Below are 18237 nucleotides of genomic sequence, written 5' to 3'. Positions count from 1 at the left end.
TGTATCAGGATTTGTGGCAGCATTATTGGTGGAGGAGGATGGATAAAGATATTGCTGCATATGTAGCTTGGTGTTTGCATTGTCAGCAAGTGAAGTACGAGCATTAGAGACTTGGTGGTTTGCTCCAAAAGATTGAGATTCCTGAGTGGAAGTGGGAGCGTATCACTATGGACTTCGTTGTTGGACTCCCATGGACTCAGAGGAAGTTCGACGTAGTTTGGGTTATTATGGATAGACTAACCAAGTCAGCGCATTTCATTCCTATAGCAGTTTCCTATTCTTCGGAGTGGTTGGCAGAGATTTATATTTGTGAGATCGTTCGTCTCCATGGTGTGCCCGTGTCTAACATTTTTGATCGACGTATGCAGTTTACCTCGCATTTCTGGAGGGCAATACAGCGTGAGTTCGGTACGCAGGTCGAGTTGATCACATCATTTCATCCCCAGACGGATAGACAGTCTGAGCTTACTATTCAGATTTTGGAGGATATGCTCCGCGCTTGTGTTATTGACTTTGGAGGTTCTTTGGATCAGTTCTTGCCATTAGCGAAGTTTGCCTACAACAATAGTTATCAGTCGTGCATCCAGATGGCTCCCTATGAGGCGTTGTATGGTAGATGGTGTCGATCGCCGGTTGGATGGTTTGAACCAGGAGAGGCTCGGTTATTGGGTACAGATTTAGTACAGGATGTCTTGGACAAGGTTAAGATCATATAGGGTAGGATTCGTACAACTCAATCTAGGCAAAAGAGCTACGCCAACCATGAGTTCATGATGTGACATTCATGGTCGGAGAGAGAGTGTTACTTCAAGTGTCACCCATGAAGGGTGTGATGCGGTTTGGGAAAAAGGGCAAGTTAAGCCCTAGGTTCATCGGGCCTTTTGAGATTTTTGATCGAGTGGGAGAGGTGGCCTACAGACTTGCATTTCCACCAAGCTTATCAGCGGTGCATCCAGTGTTTCATATGTCCATGCTTCGGAAGTATCACGGCAATCCATCCCATGTGTTAGATTTCAGCACTGTCCAGTTGGACAAGGATTTGACCTACGAGGAGGAGCTGGTATCTATTCTAGACCGGCTGGTTCGTCAATTGAGATCGAAGAGTTATCCTTCGGTTCGTGCGCAATGGGGAGGTCAGACTGTTGAGGCAGCTACCTGCGAATCCGATTCCGATTGCGTAGCAGATATCCCCATCTTTTCCCTAGCTCAACCTACGCGATTGTTTCCATCTTCACGCGATCGCAAAGAGCAAACGCGTGTGAACCCATCTACCTTATTTCCTCTACATGAACGTGGCTTAGCCCACGCGTTCGTGATACATGAACTGCTCCAGCTACGGATTGCAGCCAAAAATATGTGATCGCATAGAACAAGTTTCCACTACCCAAAATAATAGCCTACACTATCGCGGACCTGTCCATGCGATCGTGTATAAGGAAACCAAACCTGTGCACCAGACAAATTTCAGCAATCACCAAGTCCAAACTTCACTTCGGTAACCATCCTAAATCCACCTGATGCCCCTGGGACCTCAACCAAACATATCAACAAGTCCTAAAACACAATACGAACTTAGTCGAGCCTTCAAATCACCTCAAACAATGCTAAAACTACGAATCGTGCATCGATTCAAGGCTAATGCACTTTTGAACTTCTAACTTCTACATTCGATGCCGAAACCTATTAAGTCACGTCCGATTGACCTCAAATTTTGCGCACCAGTCACAAATGACCTACTCCAACTCTTGGAACCCCAATCTGAGCGCGGTAACGACAAAGTCAACTCTCGGTCAAACTTTTAAATTTTCAACTTTTGCCATTTCAAGCCTAATTCAACTACGGACCTCCATCACAATCCCGACATACTCCTAAGTCCAAGATCACCTAACGAAGCTAACAAAACCATCAAAACTCTATTTCAAAGTCGTTTATACATAAGTCAACATACGGTCAACCTTTTCAACTTAAACTTCTAACCTGGAGATTAAGTGTCTCAACTCATTCCGAAATATTTCTGGACTTGAACCAACTACCCCGACAAGTCATATAACAACTATTAAGCATAAAATGAGCAGTAAATGTAGGAAACGGGACTACAACTCTCAAAACAACCGGTCAGGTCGTTACAAAGGATTTGTGGTATTATGTGCCATCCTATATAGTCAAGAACTTGCGCCGTGTGTCAATTGAAGAAAAATCGTTATGTTGTGCTAGTCTAGGACATGATGTTGACATTTATTTGCTTGATCATAGATGTGCCTGTCACTTACAAATAAAATTTTCTTGTTGCTAGCCCCTTTGAGATTATAGACCATTTCTTGGCGCACACTTTACAAGTTGTATCCCTAGTTATTCTTGATTTGAGCTTATTGAAACTTTACCTCTGAAGGCACTTAGGCGCTAAAAGAAGTAAGATGAGAGATTATGAAGTAGCTTTTCGAGTAGAACCATGGAAGGGCCCATAAGATGCACTAATGTTATAAAAAGGCCACTAGCCGATGAACCTTAATTTATGGAGTGTGTGTAAAAAAATTTGCAAGAAAAATAAGAAAATAATGTTGATATCAAAAAATAAAACATACACCTCCTAATCTTACTAATTCGTGGTAGTGGGGATATAGAATTCTTAATTGATGAAAGGGCTATATTGTGTATTCTTTGTATGGTTTGTGGCGAGTGAATTGGTTGAGAAGAATGTGTGTTTGATTTTTGAGTGTAGTATATTAAAGTGCTTAGGAGGGTTAGTCACTATTTCTAAACGTATCCTACCCGTCCCTTAGCCTACATTACAACCCATAAAGTCTTAATTGATCCTAAACTTGGCTAACTTAGATTAGTAGAGATGTACACTACGGGCAAGCATATTGTACACCCACGGGATGCACTTGATTTTTTTGTGAGAGTGAGCGACTTTTCTTCAATTGTGTGATGACTTCAATTTATGTTCAAAGTCATATTTGAATGTGTGGACTATTTCTATATTCACTCTCTTGTTTATTGGTGAGGGCACATGATCTCATGACAGATTAGTGGTGTTGTGAACTTCTCTTGTTGGGTGAATGTGCAAGTTGAGGGTACTTAGTGGTAACGAGTTGGCTTTTGAGGTAGAGTAGTTATGGATAGGTTGTTTGAGTTGGTTGAAATGAATGTTTATTCTTGGGCACGGTTAAAATGGGAATAATGTGAATTTCGTATGTTTCATTCTTGATTATCAGTATCGACCATAGTCAAAGGTAGAATATATGATTAAAAATCCTCCCTAGTGAAGATGTACGCGGTTGGGGTATAGTTTATAGTTCCATTGCTCGAGGGCGAGCAAAAATCTAAGTGTGGGGTATTGATATTCAGCTTAAAGTTTGTATATTTATCTACATATTGCCTTGCATTTTAATCATGTTTCGTAGATTTCGGATGTGTAATATAATAATTTATGCTAATTGGTGGTATTTTTATATGTAGGAATCATCTGGGGGCAATGTGAGACGAAGATGTACGATTTGAAGCAAAAAGGAAGAAAAATGAAAAATTCCCACAGTGTAGTGCCCTGGCTAGCGTGGGGCGCTATCCTTATATCTCGGCCAGATATGCTATTGGGCTTATCCTCAATCCATCCGCCCCCCTGGTCTCAATCAATCAGTAAAATCGGGTGGGTTTGGTTTTACCCGTATACAATAATGAATGTCGTCAACTGTTCAAGTTTCACCCTTTGTATCATGTTATGTCTCCTAATGAATACTAACAAACTAAAATTCTCTTACTTTATCCCTATATCTATAACGTGTAGCAGCTAGCAACATAAGGAATGGGCTTAGGGCTCATCTTTTTTTTTTTTTTTTTAAAACTCCTAATTATTTTTGGGATTTTTTCATTCTTAAACACTATTGGAAACTTTATTACCCTAAATGTTCATATTTAGTAAATTACTCTACCTACACAAGTTTTGTTTACAAAATATATACATTCTACCTTAAAAGGCTCTCAATCCATTATTAGTGCCTTAAATTAAGGGATTTAGTTACACTCTTTACCTCTTTTTTTTCTATTCTTCTTTTTCCTTATTTTTCTGATGCACTATACTAATCAGGGGCGGATGCAGCAACCGAGTGCCGGGTTTAACTGAACCCAATACTTTCAACGTGGAGCATTAATTTATATGTAAAAATCTATTAAAATTACAAAAAATAGTGGATATGAACCCATAACTTTAAATATACTATGGGTTCAATGCTAAAGAAATTAAAGATTGAACCCATAGAGTTTAAATCCTAGATCCGCCTCTGATACTAATCAGTTTCTGATGCTGGACTTCACCAATGATAATCACTGCTTCTTCAGCCTAAGATTTTGTTCATCTCCTTTGTAATTTACATTATGAGTCTTGTAGTGCACCTCCTAAGCTTAGGAGTGGATGTGTTTGGTTGTAGTGAAGCCAACTGTGGGTGTGCAATAAAGATGGGTACATAGTGATTAGTGATGGTGATTGTATGGTGATAACGAACGAAATCATTGTAAAAGATTGCTTTCACTAAAATCTTAAACTGGACAACATCTTAATACGTTTTATTTCATGAATATGAACTACCTCACAAAATTATTCACTAACTAGACTTGTGGGCAAGTAGTATTTCTAGAGAAAAAAAAAAGCATCTGAGATATCAAAACAGCAAAATCTTTGACGGAGGAAAACCATGCAGTGTACTGCCTAACAAGACAAACTGGAAGAGTGAAGAAGCTCGTGCAGCACATTAAGGACATAAAAAAATTTACACTAAAAAATTACGAGAACACAGAGCTCTAATTAGTTGCTGCTTGACAGCTTGATGCTAACTTTTCCAAAGCTTCTCAGTTCGATTATGTGTTGAATTCTTCCCAAGTATATTCATATTTCAGACCGAAAGTAGTGCCATGTTTTTTGAGTTTTATAGGCTTAGCGATTCCTTGGAGGTTCTTGTCGAGCCCCTGTCTAGGTTCGTACCCACTCCAATTCAGTGTACTCTCGATTTTGTTATCCCACCATTTGTCTTTGTCAATAGCATTGACCCGTTCGATGTGGCGATAAGTCTCTCCACCCAGCTTCCTTCTTCCCTCGATCGCCGGAATGGTCTGACGACTGTATGTGGGGTTGCTACCGTCGCCGTGAATGATCACTTCCTGGTGATTCCATTCGAATTTCACTGCCTGATGCAGTATTGACGCTACGGCCCCAGCGGCATGAATCCATGGTCGTCCCAGCAGTAAGTTGTAAGATGTCGGCACGTCTATCACCTGGAAATCGACATCGAACCATGTTGGTCCCATTTGCAAGCATAGAATAATCTCACCAATGGTGGACCTTTGAGAACCATCAAAGACTTTCACATTGATTGCTCCATCTTTTATCTCGTGTAGTCCTTTAACCAGCTTCTTGAGTGTTACTAACAGACAAATGTTGAGACTGGAACCTCTGTCGATCAGGATTTTGGTGATGAAATAGTCCTCGCATTGCACGGTGATGTGCAGTGCTTTGTTGTGCCCCAACCCTTCAGGTGGCAGCTCGTCCTCATGAAAAGTGATCTTATGGCTCTCCAACACTTGTCCTACCATATTAGCCATTTTCCCGCCAGTGATGTTGCTTGGTACGTATACTTCACTCAGCATCTTTAATAGAGCATTCTTGTGTGTCTCAGAATTCTGCAGCAAAGAGAGAATGGATATTTGTGCTGGCGTCTTGTTTAATTGGTCGATGACCGAATACTCCTTGGCTTGTATTTTCCTCCAAAGGTCGTTTGGACCTGTCTCAATGATGGGTAGCCGATTGGAGGCCTACTTGCTTGACTCAGCTAGATGTTCACGGGTATAGACTCTACCAGTTCTTGTCATACCCTGTGCTGCAACAGTCTCTTCGAACCTGACCTTGTCTTTCCTCCTCGCCTCGGCTGTATAGTCTCTGGGTACAGCCTTTGAACAACTTATAAAAAATACCGTGTCGTGGCAAGCCACTACCTTTAAAGCGATTTCGGCCCGACTGGGTGCAATCGTTAAGACCGGTCGCTCCCCAAGGTTCCACAGCTCCTCCAAACATGTGCACTTGTGACTGGAAGTTTAGAATTTGCACAAAACAGTTGCCTAGAAAGAAGAGAAGATGAAGGTATTTTCTGTAGCTGTTACAGAAATTAAAATATTGTAGGAAGAAAATAATGATTAGCAAGATGAATAATTGGTCAAGAATTGAGTGAATATATGGCTAATGATCATCCTATTTATAGGTAATTAGGGAGGTTACATGTATGACAAGTGTGGAGAGCCTTTTAACATTTGTCCAAATATATTAGTCCACTTGGCTTCAGTATTAAGAAGTGTACTTAGTCTTTCATGCATGAAGACACATGATAGATTTACAATTAGCCATTTGTGAAAACCATTCAACACTTCGCTTTAAGGCTTCATGCAAGAAGCCACTTGGAAATAAATATAACACTTGAAAATTAAAAAGACACATGACTATTAATTGTAAATGGATTTTCAAAATGAAATTTTTGACTTTGCATTATAAATAACACCAACATATAGTGCATAGAACTTGAACTAATTATTTTCAACTCTATCCTAGGAAGCAAATTAAAAGAAAAAAAAAGAAAGAAAGAAAGAGAGAAATGGGTCAAAGAAAGTCAAAGGTTCTGTCTTCCCTTTTTGCTTTTCTCACTGTGATGTGATTTGTATATATCATGCACTCATATGATTTATTTCTCTTAAAGATGACTAATTATAGAGTGTTGGCTGTCCGAAATAGCAACACTTAGCATCTGCAGCTGGAATATGTATCCGCTATTCACAGAAATGATCTTTTCCTTTTGGCGAAATCGCCTAATCGCCACCTAAACTTGCATCCGTTATTATTTCCGTATATAAATTTACATCTTTCTCATTTAAACACTTCTATATTGATAAACACAAATAATAAACGCCTCTTACAGACTGTATTCTACAATCACGATAACATGTATGACAAATTACTGTTTTAAATGGGGATGTCGTAACTTTATTTATCGAGACGACAAACGGATACAAAGTTTAGGTGGCCATAGGTCTTTTTGCCTTTACTTTTTCTACCTTTTCTTGTCCATTGACTAATACTATCTCATTGCAGTATGCCTTCTTATCCGTCGAATAAACATACTCATCCGATACTTTCATTAATACCTATATTATATGAATTAGAGGTGGCAAAATTAATCCCCCTTTTAGTACAAACAGGTTGGTTTATAACTAGTCGAATTGTTGGGCTAAAAAGGGGTCATGATTAGTGTAACCCAATGAGTCGAAATGCAATCAAAACCCTGAGTACAAAATCAAATTTGCAGACTAAGAATTATGCTAAGTGGGTCATGTTGGGCGAGTTGATTTATGATCCGTTATTTAATTAGATCATTTTGACTCGAGAAAATTTTGAGGGGCTGGATCATGACCCGCTTATTGATATTTTCGCTTTGCATCCATGTAACAGTCCAACCCATTAGTGAACTTGTTCGTTTTGAGCTAAGGCCCGCACGACTTTAAAACCCGTCATTAGAGTTTAAGGCATGTTTACTTATATACCAGCATTTCTCCGGTGTTTTGTTGATGTAGGATTCGCCTAAGGTGTCACATACAACCTCCACCACTGTTCAAGGTTCCATGGGAGTGGTTCTGATACCATATGTAACATCCCAGCCCACTAGTGATATTGTCCGTTTTGGACTTAGGCCCGCAAGGTTTTAAAACGCATTATTAAAGTGTAAAGCATGTTTACTTATATACCCAATATTTCTCCCGTGTTTAGATTCGCCGAAGGTGTCACAATCTAACCTACACATTTGTCACCTGAACTTGAGATGAATATTCTCCTCAGTTCATTGTCTTACAAAGATCGGCATCAACTAAGAATAGGGTTTTCTAGTAAGAGAATACCATAAAAAGGTAGGATTCTTGGCATAGTACAAAAAACAATTAAGCATATAGGCACCACACAATATCAACAATACTGCTCATATAAATAGCCATAGCTAGCTCCTCCTCTGATCACGAATTGCAATAACTTTGAAAGAGAATAAGTGAAGTATTTTAATGTATGGTGATAATATATAATACATCTTCTATCATCATGCCAAGAATAGATCCTTTGATAGTCGGTGGTGTGGTAGGAGATGTTTTAGATCTATTCACAAGGTCTGTTGACCTTAGAGTGGTTTATAATAATAAGGAAGTCAACAATGCATGCGGCTTGAAACCTTCTCAAATTGTTACGCAACCTAGGGTTCAAATTGGAGGGATGATCTTCGCAACTTTTACACTTTGGTTAATTATATTCCTTCTATTCTATTTTATGTGTCACTATTACTATTTCGAAAACTAAAAAGATTCTTCTCTGATCGCAATTTTTTTAAAATAAAAAAGAGACACCTGATATACTAAACTCCATCTCTCTGCGGAGTCCAAGGAAGCATCAGACCCCATTGGGTCTTATTACCTTGTATTTCTGCATAAGGTTGTTTATGTTGCTTGAACCCATGACATTCTGGTCATACAATTTTTTCAAATACCTTTTAAATATTTTGAATTATTAACTACTGTCACTTATAGTAATTTTTATGTAGTTTCTAAATATGTAGACTTTATTTTTAAAACTTTAAGTTATATATGATTCACATTGAAAATTAAGCAGTTTGACATCATATTCCAATTCCCACCAAGTAAAATGGAAAGGAAGGAGTATATATATAAACGGTGGTGTTTAGTTTTAATTTCTTTATCTTTCTTAATGTGGAATTTATTTAAGACATTTAAGATTTTGTGCTCTTTTTCCCCCCAAGGTTATGGTGGATCCTGATGCTCCAAGCCCAAGCAACCCTAACCTGAGGGAGTATCTACACTGGTTAGTCTAACTTAATAAGTTCACCACATAACCCTTCTTGTAATTTTCCTTTTTAAATTTATAACGCTCATTAAAAGTAAATCACTATCACTATACATCTACGTACCCCTACCCCCAACCCCACCCTCTTTTTTTCTTTCTAATACTAGCTTTATTAAGTTTTTTGCAGGCTGGTCACAGATATCCCAGCAACTACAGATACAAGCTTTGGTAAATTCTCCTATATTACAGATCATGAATTACTTCTTTGTACTAAAATCCATTCTGCTTGCGAATTAGTTTGTCATTTACAAACCTCCCAACTCCCCCTTCACGCCACCAAAAAAACACAAACCAAAAAAAGAAGCAACTCATTAGGTTAGATGGGTTTTGGACTAATCAACATTTTCAGGTAGAGTTTTAGTGTTATGCACTCACACGGTAAAAAATATTTGCACGGTTAGGTTTCATTTATAAGATAATAGCTTAATTGAGAGCCTACTCAGATCTATTATAGGCAACATATTATATACACTTAAAATGTAAATTTATTTACTGTATCAGTGTATATATAACTAAAATCCTTTTTACTTTATATTTTGCTGCACTCCAGGAAATGAAGTTGTATGCTACGAGAGTCCACAACCATCAATGGGAATTCATCGCTTTGTTTTCGCGTTGTTTCGACAATTGGGTCGCGAAACTGTGTATGCGCCAGGTTGGCGTCAGAATTTCAACACAAGAGACTTTGCAGAACTTTACAATCTTGGTTTGCCTGTTGCTGCTGTTTACTTCAATTGCCACAGGGAGAGTGGTACTGGTGGCCTCGGTTCTCTTGATAAAAAAAATGATGATTTGACTGTTTTAATAAAAGAAATGACTATTAAGAGAGGACCAACTGATATTGCCTCCGCTTCAGGAAGTAAAACAGTTGATCAAGTTATTCATGCTCATGTTCAAACACCGCCTGAGATTCAGGATTTTAAATTTAAATCTCTTGATGACTTGGCACAACTCCTTGATAAAAAGCTTTCTGGTTTGAATGTTAGACCAATTGATTTATCTAAAAATTTTGCTGATAAAATTGAGACCGTTTCTGATTATAAAACTGAGACATGGTCAGAGTTTAATAAACTCAAAGGTATAGTTAAACCCAATAGTAGGTATGTTGACAAACCAAGGATGCAAACTTACTATTATCCCCGTCATACTCCTCAAGATGTGTTGATTGAGGAACGCGACTGGAATTAGACTAATACATCTTATAGTGGTTCCGAAATTTATGAATGGAATCTTGATGGATTAACTGATAGACAGGTAACTATTCATGTACATAGAATGCTTATGTACTCAACTATCTGTAAAAGTGTTAAGAACACATATAGAACTATTTGCAAAATGATTATTGCAGGCTTTACTGGCCAACTTCGTGGCTGGTGGGATAATTATTTATCCGTTGAAGAAAAGGCTTTAGTTATTAATGCTACTGCCATAGACGAGGGTGTTAATAATATAGGAATGACTCTAGTTAAGGGTAGAGAAGATGCAGTGTATACCCTTATCCTTACAATTTTAGAGCATTTCAATGGTAGATTTACCTCAAATCATGAGACCATCAGAACCTTACTTAATGGGCTTCGATGTAAGACCCTTAGTGAATTTAGATGGTATAAAGATACTTTTATGAGTAGGTTTATGGAACTACCCAAGAATAAATATTAGCATTGGAAAGCTAAGTTTATAGACGACCTCACTTCCTTATTTGCTGAAAGGGTAAGGAAAGTATTAAGGGGTAGTTACGGTGATATTCAGTATGGTAATTATACCTATGGTAATCTTATAGGAGTATGTACCTAAGAAGGATTAAACTTGTGTAATGAGCTAAAGCTTTCTAGACAGCTTAAGATTGATAAGCTTAAAGAGAAATCCCAATTAGGTGACTTCTGTACCCAGTTCGGTTTACCCGGAACCTCTACTCAAAGTAGGAAGAAGAAGAAAAACAAATATCATAGGTATCCTAACCCGGATAGCCCGTATAAGAAAAAGAGGTCTAGATATAGGTCTAAGGAAGAGCGTGATACTAGAAAAGCGCATCGAAAATCTACTCGATTTACGAAAAATAGATCAAAGAGAGATCTCGCTGATATTAAGTGTAATAAGTGTGGAAAGTTTGGTCATATTTCTCCAAATTGCAAGCTTCAAAAGCTGAAAACCTTAGAACTCGATGATGAGTTACGCGATAAGGTTTATAGCTTGTTATACACTTCAGGATCAGAATCTGACTATTACTCTGAGACTGAATCTGAGGATGAAGTTGATTTAATTGATTTATCTGATAGTGATAAAAATGTTGATACTTCTTGCATAACTTGCAAAGGTGATATTTGTACTTGTGATGATGACGAATTTTATAAATTGCAATCACAATTTCATGATTTGAATATGAAAACTATTATATCTGACAATGTAATAGAACTTTTAAAGGAAGTTACCGATGAAAAACTTCGTGAAAAAATTATTAATTTAGCTGCAAGTTCTAGTTCTAGTAATTCAAAACCTTTTGAAAAATATAAGAATGAATTTGAATATTTTGCGCCTTATTCTTTGTCTGAAATTAATAAACGACTTCATAAGTCCAGTACACCTAGCAGAGATGCTTCTTTTGATGATTTGAAAATCGAAATTGAGAATTTGAAAAGAGATATTAAGTCTCTTAAACAAAATCAAATGATTTGTGATCACCGGATTACTCAAATTGAGAAAAATAATTCTCTAACTGATTTTCCAACTGATTTTTCAGCTAAAGGAATTTTCGAATCTTCAAATGAAAAGGGAAAAGAAATTTCTGAGCAGATTGATTCGATTAATGAAAATTCTGATATGTTTTTAGGAATGATGCAGGTTGTTACAGCTCATAAGTGGTACATTAAATGTACTCTCTTGATTGATAATACTTTTTCTCTAACTAATGTAGTAATGATTGATAGCGGAGCAGATGTAAGTTGTATTCAAGAGGGTCTTGTTCCTACTAAATATTTTTAAAAGATCACTCATTTGGTAAAATCTGCTTCTGGTCATGCTTTAGATATAGAGTATAAATTACCAAATACTCGTATTTGCCAAAATAGAGTTTGTATTCCTCATTTCTTCTTTTTGGTAAAAAACCAGTTATACCATCCGATTATACTTGGAACCCCTTTTATTAATTCTATTTACCATTTTAATAACATAGATGCATCGGTTTTTTCTGCTACTTATCAAGATAAAGAGATAAGTTATTCTTTTGTTACAGATCCCGTAACTAGAGATATTAACGCCTTGATTAATATGAAACAAAGGCATGTTGATTCATTACAATTAGAAATATTGAGCATGAATATATTCGATACTTTACAATCTGCTAAGTTCAGCAAAAGATTAAATTGATTACTGAACAGATGGCTGTTGATGTTTGCGTCGATCACCCTAGTGCCTTTTGGAACCGAAAAAGGCATATTGTAACTCTTCCTTATGAAGAAAACTTCTCCAAGGATGATATCCCTACTAAATCTCGACCTTGCCAGATGAATGCTAAATTAGTCGAATTCTGCAAAAACGAGATTGACAGCTTGTTACAAAAGGGTTTGATAAAACCCTCAAAATCTCTTTGGTCATGTTCTTCCTTTTATGTTAATAATGTTGAAGAAAAGGAAGATATTAACGCCTTGATTAATATGAAACAAAGTCATGTTGATTCATTACAATTAGAAATATTGAGCATGAATATATTCGATACTTTACACTCTGCTAAGGTTCAGCAAAAGATTAAATTGATTGCTGAACAGATGGATGTTGATGTTTGCGCCGATTACCCTAGTGCCTTTTGGAACCGAAAAAAGCATATTCGGTAGTCCGCACGACCAGTAAAGATTTGAAATATAAGGGAATTTTATTATAGTTCTAATGACTGTATGGAAGGATCTATCCCTTTACCCAAGCAAGGGACCTGTCTAGGTCCGATACATACTCTTATTGAGCCCATGTGTCTAGCAGTTCTAACTGTGAAAGGGATAGCTCTTTTGACAACTTCAGCGGGCTTTAATGTCACAGCTGGCTAGACATAGCCACTAAGGCAAAGCCAATAAGATTAGTACCAGAGTCGACTGTACCACAATCTTGGAACCAAGCCAAGAAACTATATTAAAATTCCTTTATATTTTGAAAGAGTATGGATTCTTCATGGTTAATATGCAAGAGAAATTAGTTCTTCAACATAGATATGAATCCGTTTAGCTGGACATAGTCACGACTGGGGAGAGAAACAAAGTAATTAAATACTTATAAAAATTAAAATAAACAAATACCTTTAAGGTCGGGATGCAAGGCCCTAAAGATGGTGAACTGAACTTTGAAACTTTATTTACTTCAACTGATTTACAAAATGAAGAAGCTAAGAAGCTAAAAAGTCTTTACAAGAGAGAGAGAGAGAGAGAGAGAGGGGTTTTTCAATCTGATGCATCTTCAAATGAAGAGCTCCTCTATTTAAAGAAAGAAAAAGGAAACATAAAGAATCTTTAAATAGTAAATTGGGTCCCACATCTGGGTCCTTATACAGTGTTTCTACTATTGAGAACAGTGTATCTACTGTTGTGTGGGGTCTTTGGCGGCTGTTAGTCAAAGTCCTCTTCTGTCTAAATCATTCATTTATTGGAGAAAATTTTCCACCTTGTCCCTATTTTTATCGGATAATATTACTTCCGGTTGTATCGGCTGGGAATCTTCTTCTGCGATATCATCGCCACTTGTTTCACTATGCATTGATGTGTCTAACCTTTCAGTCTGGTTTATAGTTTGAAGTAGATTTCTTTTTTACTTCTTTCAGATATTTATTTATTAATTGTGTCTTTCTCCTTCTTGAACAGAGATTCTTCTAACAATATGCCTGAGTGAGCTGTCGTCAAATATTGTCTTCTAGGGAGTAGTCGAATATAATTGGATCTGTGCTGAAATGGAATCCAATAATTCTTGGCCATATAACAATTTTGTTTTGGGATCATTCTTCATTAACTTATCCCAAAAATTATTGTAGAAGACCCTGTATAAGCAAGAAATCTGTTCTTCAGTAAACCCCAATTCGGGGGTCCATTTGTGAATCCACGGAATAGAGAATTCAATGAAGAAGTATATCTGATCAATCTTTTCTAAATAACAGATATGATCTGTATGATATAAATCTGTTAAGAACGGATAAATTTTTGTCCATTCTTTGTATAACTTAAGAAATGGCTTAGGTAAGATCTTTGTTGTGGGGTCGTGATGTGCCCACCAGTTTAGAAACCAATTAGGGATAGGTTCTGCAAATATCTTTGCACGTATGTTAATAAACCAAGTGTGTTTATGTCTATCATTGTTGTAATATAATACTCTATCGAATGCCTGGATATAATCCCAGTAAGTAAAATTTATGGGTGATTTATTAAGGCTTATCTACCTCTCTTTCATTGTGGATATCCCCCATTTTTCAATAGATATAATCTGCTTGATAATAATTTTTGAGAAGTTATAAACGTTCTCACTTGTGTTATAACCGGAAAAGTGCTGGAATTCTGCACTTCCTGTGCTGATGAGGATGGTCTCATAATAAGCGCGGGTTTTATATGATTCACCCGGGTAGTATAACACATTAATCAGGTATCTCTGGAATATCTTCCATAGTTCATCCTTTCGCTGAATCTCAGAGTTTTCTAGGAGAAATATTATTTCTTTCTTTGGTAATTTTTCGTATGACTTGATATCATCGTTGTCCTCTTCTCTGGCGATTGAAGCAAATGTATTACTTTGCTTTTTGGCGGCCAAATATGTCTGTAGATGACCGTATAATGGATTATCTTCTGGAATATCATCTAGATGTATAGACGGACCTGATGAAGAATCTCCTTTATGAAATATCTTTGAGTTTATTAAACTCTTTTTCCCTGCTTGTATCACCGGAGAATTTGATGAGGATCCGTATGACGATCCTTGAGAATATGATCTACTAGGGGAAGATCTTCCCCTACCTCTGCCTCTGGTGGCCCGTGAAGGGTCCATTCTGCATAAATAATAAGTCAATTTATTCTGAGAAGAGGTAATCCAGAGCATATTAACCCTAACAATTTCAATATAAATATGAAAACGCATAATCATGAATAGAAAATTTAAAATCAATTTGGTTATCAATGATATCTTCAATTATCAAGCCAATTATGAGACTTTGAAGATCTCGATTTAATCTCACCACTTTAAGGATAGTAATTAACAATTCTTCCTCTAGAAAAGTCGTACAGAAATTCATAATTAATCAAGGTATTCTCGGGATAAGAAATCCGGAAGGGAATTATCAATTCATTTTTTGTATTGAATTTCAAAATCAAAAGGCGCCAGTTGAGCTTGCCATCTAGCAAATATTAATTTAGACACATCATGTTTGAAATCTTTGTCAAACATATATTTAACAGATTGAGCATCAGTTTTTATTAAAAACTTTTGATTATATAAATCGTCTTGAAATTTTAAAACACATTTAACAACAGTCAACATTTCATGAGCCACAGTAGCATATTTCTTCTTGGCTTCGGTCCATTTACCAGAGTGAAATCTTATCAGGTATTCACTCTTATTGTTGGGATTCACTTGTTTTAAAATCCCACCGTAGCCAACGTTGGATGCATCTGTCTCGATAATTTTTTGCCATGTAGGATTAGCAAGAGTTAATCAAGGTAAAGACTTAACACGCTGTTTAATACTTTTGACTAACGCAGTATGCTGGTCAGTCCAAGGCTGCTTATGATCCTTTTTTCAGCCTATCGCATAGAGGGGCTAGATCACAAGATAAACTTTTGTAGAAAGGAGATATATAATTCAAACTTCCTAAAAATCTTTGTAATTGAGTCCTGTCAGTAATAACATCAGGAAATTTTGAGGCAAAATTAATCGATCTTTGTATCGGGGTAATTTTTCCTTGGCAAATATTTTGACCTAAAAATCGAACATTTGTTTGGAATAGACTCATTTTTGGTTTAGAAATTACTAAACCGTTTGTATTACAATTTTCTTAAAAATATCAAGCTGCTTAATATGCATCTCTAATGTTTTAGAAAATACCAATATGTCGTCAATATAAACGATGATAAAATCTAGATAAGGGTTAAAAATATCATTCATAATTTTCTGAAATTCAGAAGGGGCATTTTTTAAACCAAATGGCATGACATTCCATTCATATTGACCAAATGGAACATTAAAAGCAGTTCTATAAGTATGCTCTTTAAAAATTTGAATTTGCCAATATCCAGATTTTAAATCGAATTTTGAAAATATATTGGCGTCATATAATATAGATAGCAAGTCCCTTTTATTGGGGATAGGATATCTAATCCATTTCAGATGTTTATTCAATGGTTTGTAATTTATAACTAATCTAGGAATACCACGTTCCTTTTCTGCAACATTATTAACATAAAAGGCAGAACATGACCAAGAAAATTTTGAGGGTTTTATCAAACCCTTTTGTAACAAGCTGTCAATCTCGTTTTTGCAGAATTCGACTAATTCAGCATTCATCTGGCAAGGTCGAGATTTAGTAGGGATATCATCCTCGGAGAAGTTTTCTTCGTAAGGAAGAGTTACAATATGCCTTTTTCGGTTCCAAAAGGCACTAGGGTGATCGGCGCAAACATCAACAGCCATCTGTTCAGCAATCAATTTAATCTTTTGATGAACCTTAGCAGATTGTAAAGTATCGAATATATTCATGCTCAATATTTCTAATTGTAATGAATCAACATGCCTTTGTTTCATATTATCAATGCGTTAATATCTCTAGTTACGGGATCTGTAACAAAAGAATAACTTATCTCTTTATCTTGATAAGTAGCAGAAAAACCTTGTGCATCTATGTTATTAAAAGGGTAAATAGCATTAATAAAAGGGGTTCCATGTATAATCGGAGGGTATAACTGGTTTTTTACCAAAAAGAAGAAATGAGGAATACAAACTCTATTTTGGCAAATATGAGTATTTGGTAATTTATACTCTATATCTAAAGCATGACCAGAAGCAGATTTTACCAAATGAGTGGTCTTTTGAAAATATTTAGTAGGAACAAGACCCTCTTGAATACAACTTACATCTGCTCCACTATCAATCATCGCTACATCAGTTAGAGAAAAAGTATTATCAATCAAGATAATACATTTAATGTACCACTTATGAGCCGTAACAACCTGCATCATTCCTAAAAACATATCAGAATTTTCATTAATCGAATCAATCTGCTCAGAAATTTCTTTTCCCTTTTCATTTGACGATTCGAAAATTCCTTTAGCCGAAAAATCAGTTGGAAAATCAATTAGAGAATTATTTTTCTCAATTTGAGTAATCCGGTGATCACAAATCATTTGATTTTGTTTAAGAGACTTAATATCTCTTTTCAAATTCTCAATTTCGATTTTCAAATCATCAAAAGAAGCATATCTGCTAGGTGTACTGGACTTATGAAGTCGTTTATTAATTTCAGACAAAGAATAAGGCGCAAAATGTTCAAATTCGTTCTTATATTTTTCAAAAGGTTTTGAATTACTAGAACTAGAACTTGTAGCTAAATTAATAATTTTTTCACGAAGTTTTTCATCGGTAACTTCCTTTAAAAGTTCTATTACATTGTTAGATGTAATAGTTTTCATATTCAAATCATGAAATTATGATTGCAATTTATAAAATTCGTCATCATCACAAGTACAAATATCATCGTTGCAAGTTATGCAAGAAGTATCAACATTTTTATCACTATCAGATAAATCAATTAAATCAACTTCATCCTCAGATTCAGTCTCAGAGTAATAGTCAGATTCTGATCCTAAAGTGTATAACAAGCTATAAACCTTATAGCGTAACTCATCATCGATTTCTAAGGTTTTCTGCTATTTGAAGCTTGCAATTTGGAGAAATATGAGCAAACTTTCTACACTTATAACACTTAATATCAGCGAGATCTCTCTTTGATCTATTCTTCGTAAATCGGGTAGATTTTCGATGCGCTTTTCTAGTATCACACTCTTCCTTAGACCTATATCTAGACCTCTTTTTATTATACGGGCTATCCGGGTTAGGATACCTATGATATTTATTTTTCTTCTTCTTCCTACTTTGAGAAGAGGTTCCGGGTAAACCGAACTGGGTACAGAAGTCACCTAATTGGGATTTCTCTTTAAGCTTATCAATCTTAAGTTGTCTAGAAAGCTTTAGCTCATTACACAAGTTTAATCCTTCTTGTGTACATACTCCTATAAGTTTACCATAGGTATAATGACCATACTGAATTTTACCGTAACTACCCCTTAATACTTTCC

The 18237-nt window shown here is 36.2% G+C and overlaps 1 pseudogene; it reads left to right on the top strand.

Moving 5' to 3' along the window:
• The first annotated feature begins 8119 nt into the window (after window positions 1-8119).
• On the top strand, window positions 8120-15732 carry LOC142166049 (protein FLOWERING LOCUS T-like; annotated as a pseudogene).
• Window positions 15733-18237: the final 2505 nt, after the last annotated feature.

This window comes from Nicotiana tabacum, chromosome 11, assembly GCF_000715075.1.
Source record: "Nicotiana tabacum cultivar K326 chromosome 11, ASM71507v2, whole genome shotgun sequence".
Lineage (NCBI taxonomy): Eukaryota > Viridiplantae > Streptophyta > Magnoliopsida > Solanales > Solanaceae > Nicotiana > Nicotiana tabacum.
Note: the sequence above shows the minus strand (reverse complement) of the source record. Positions and strands in the feature narration are given on the sequence as shown.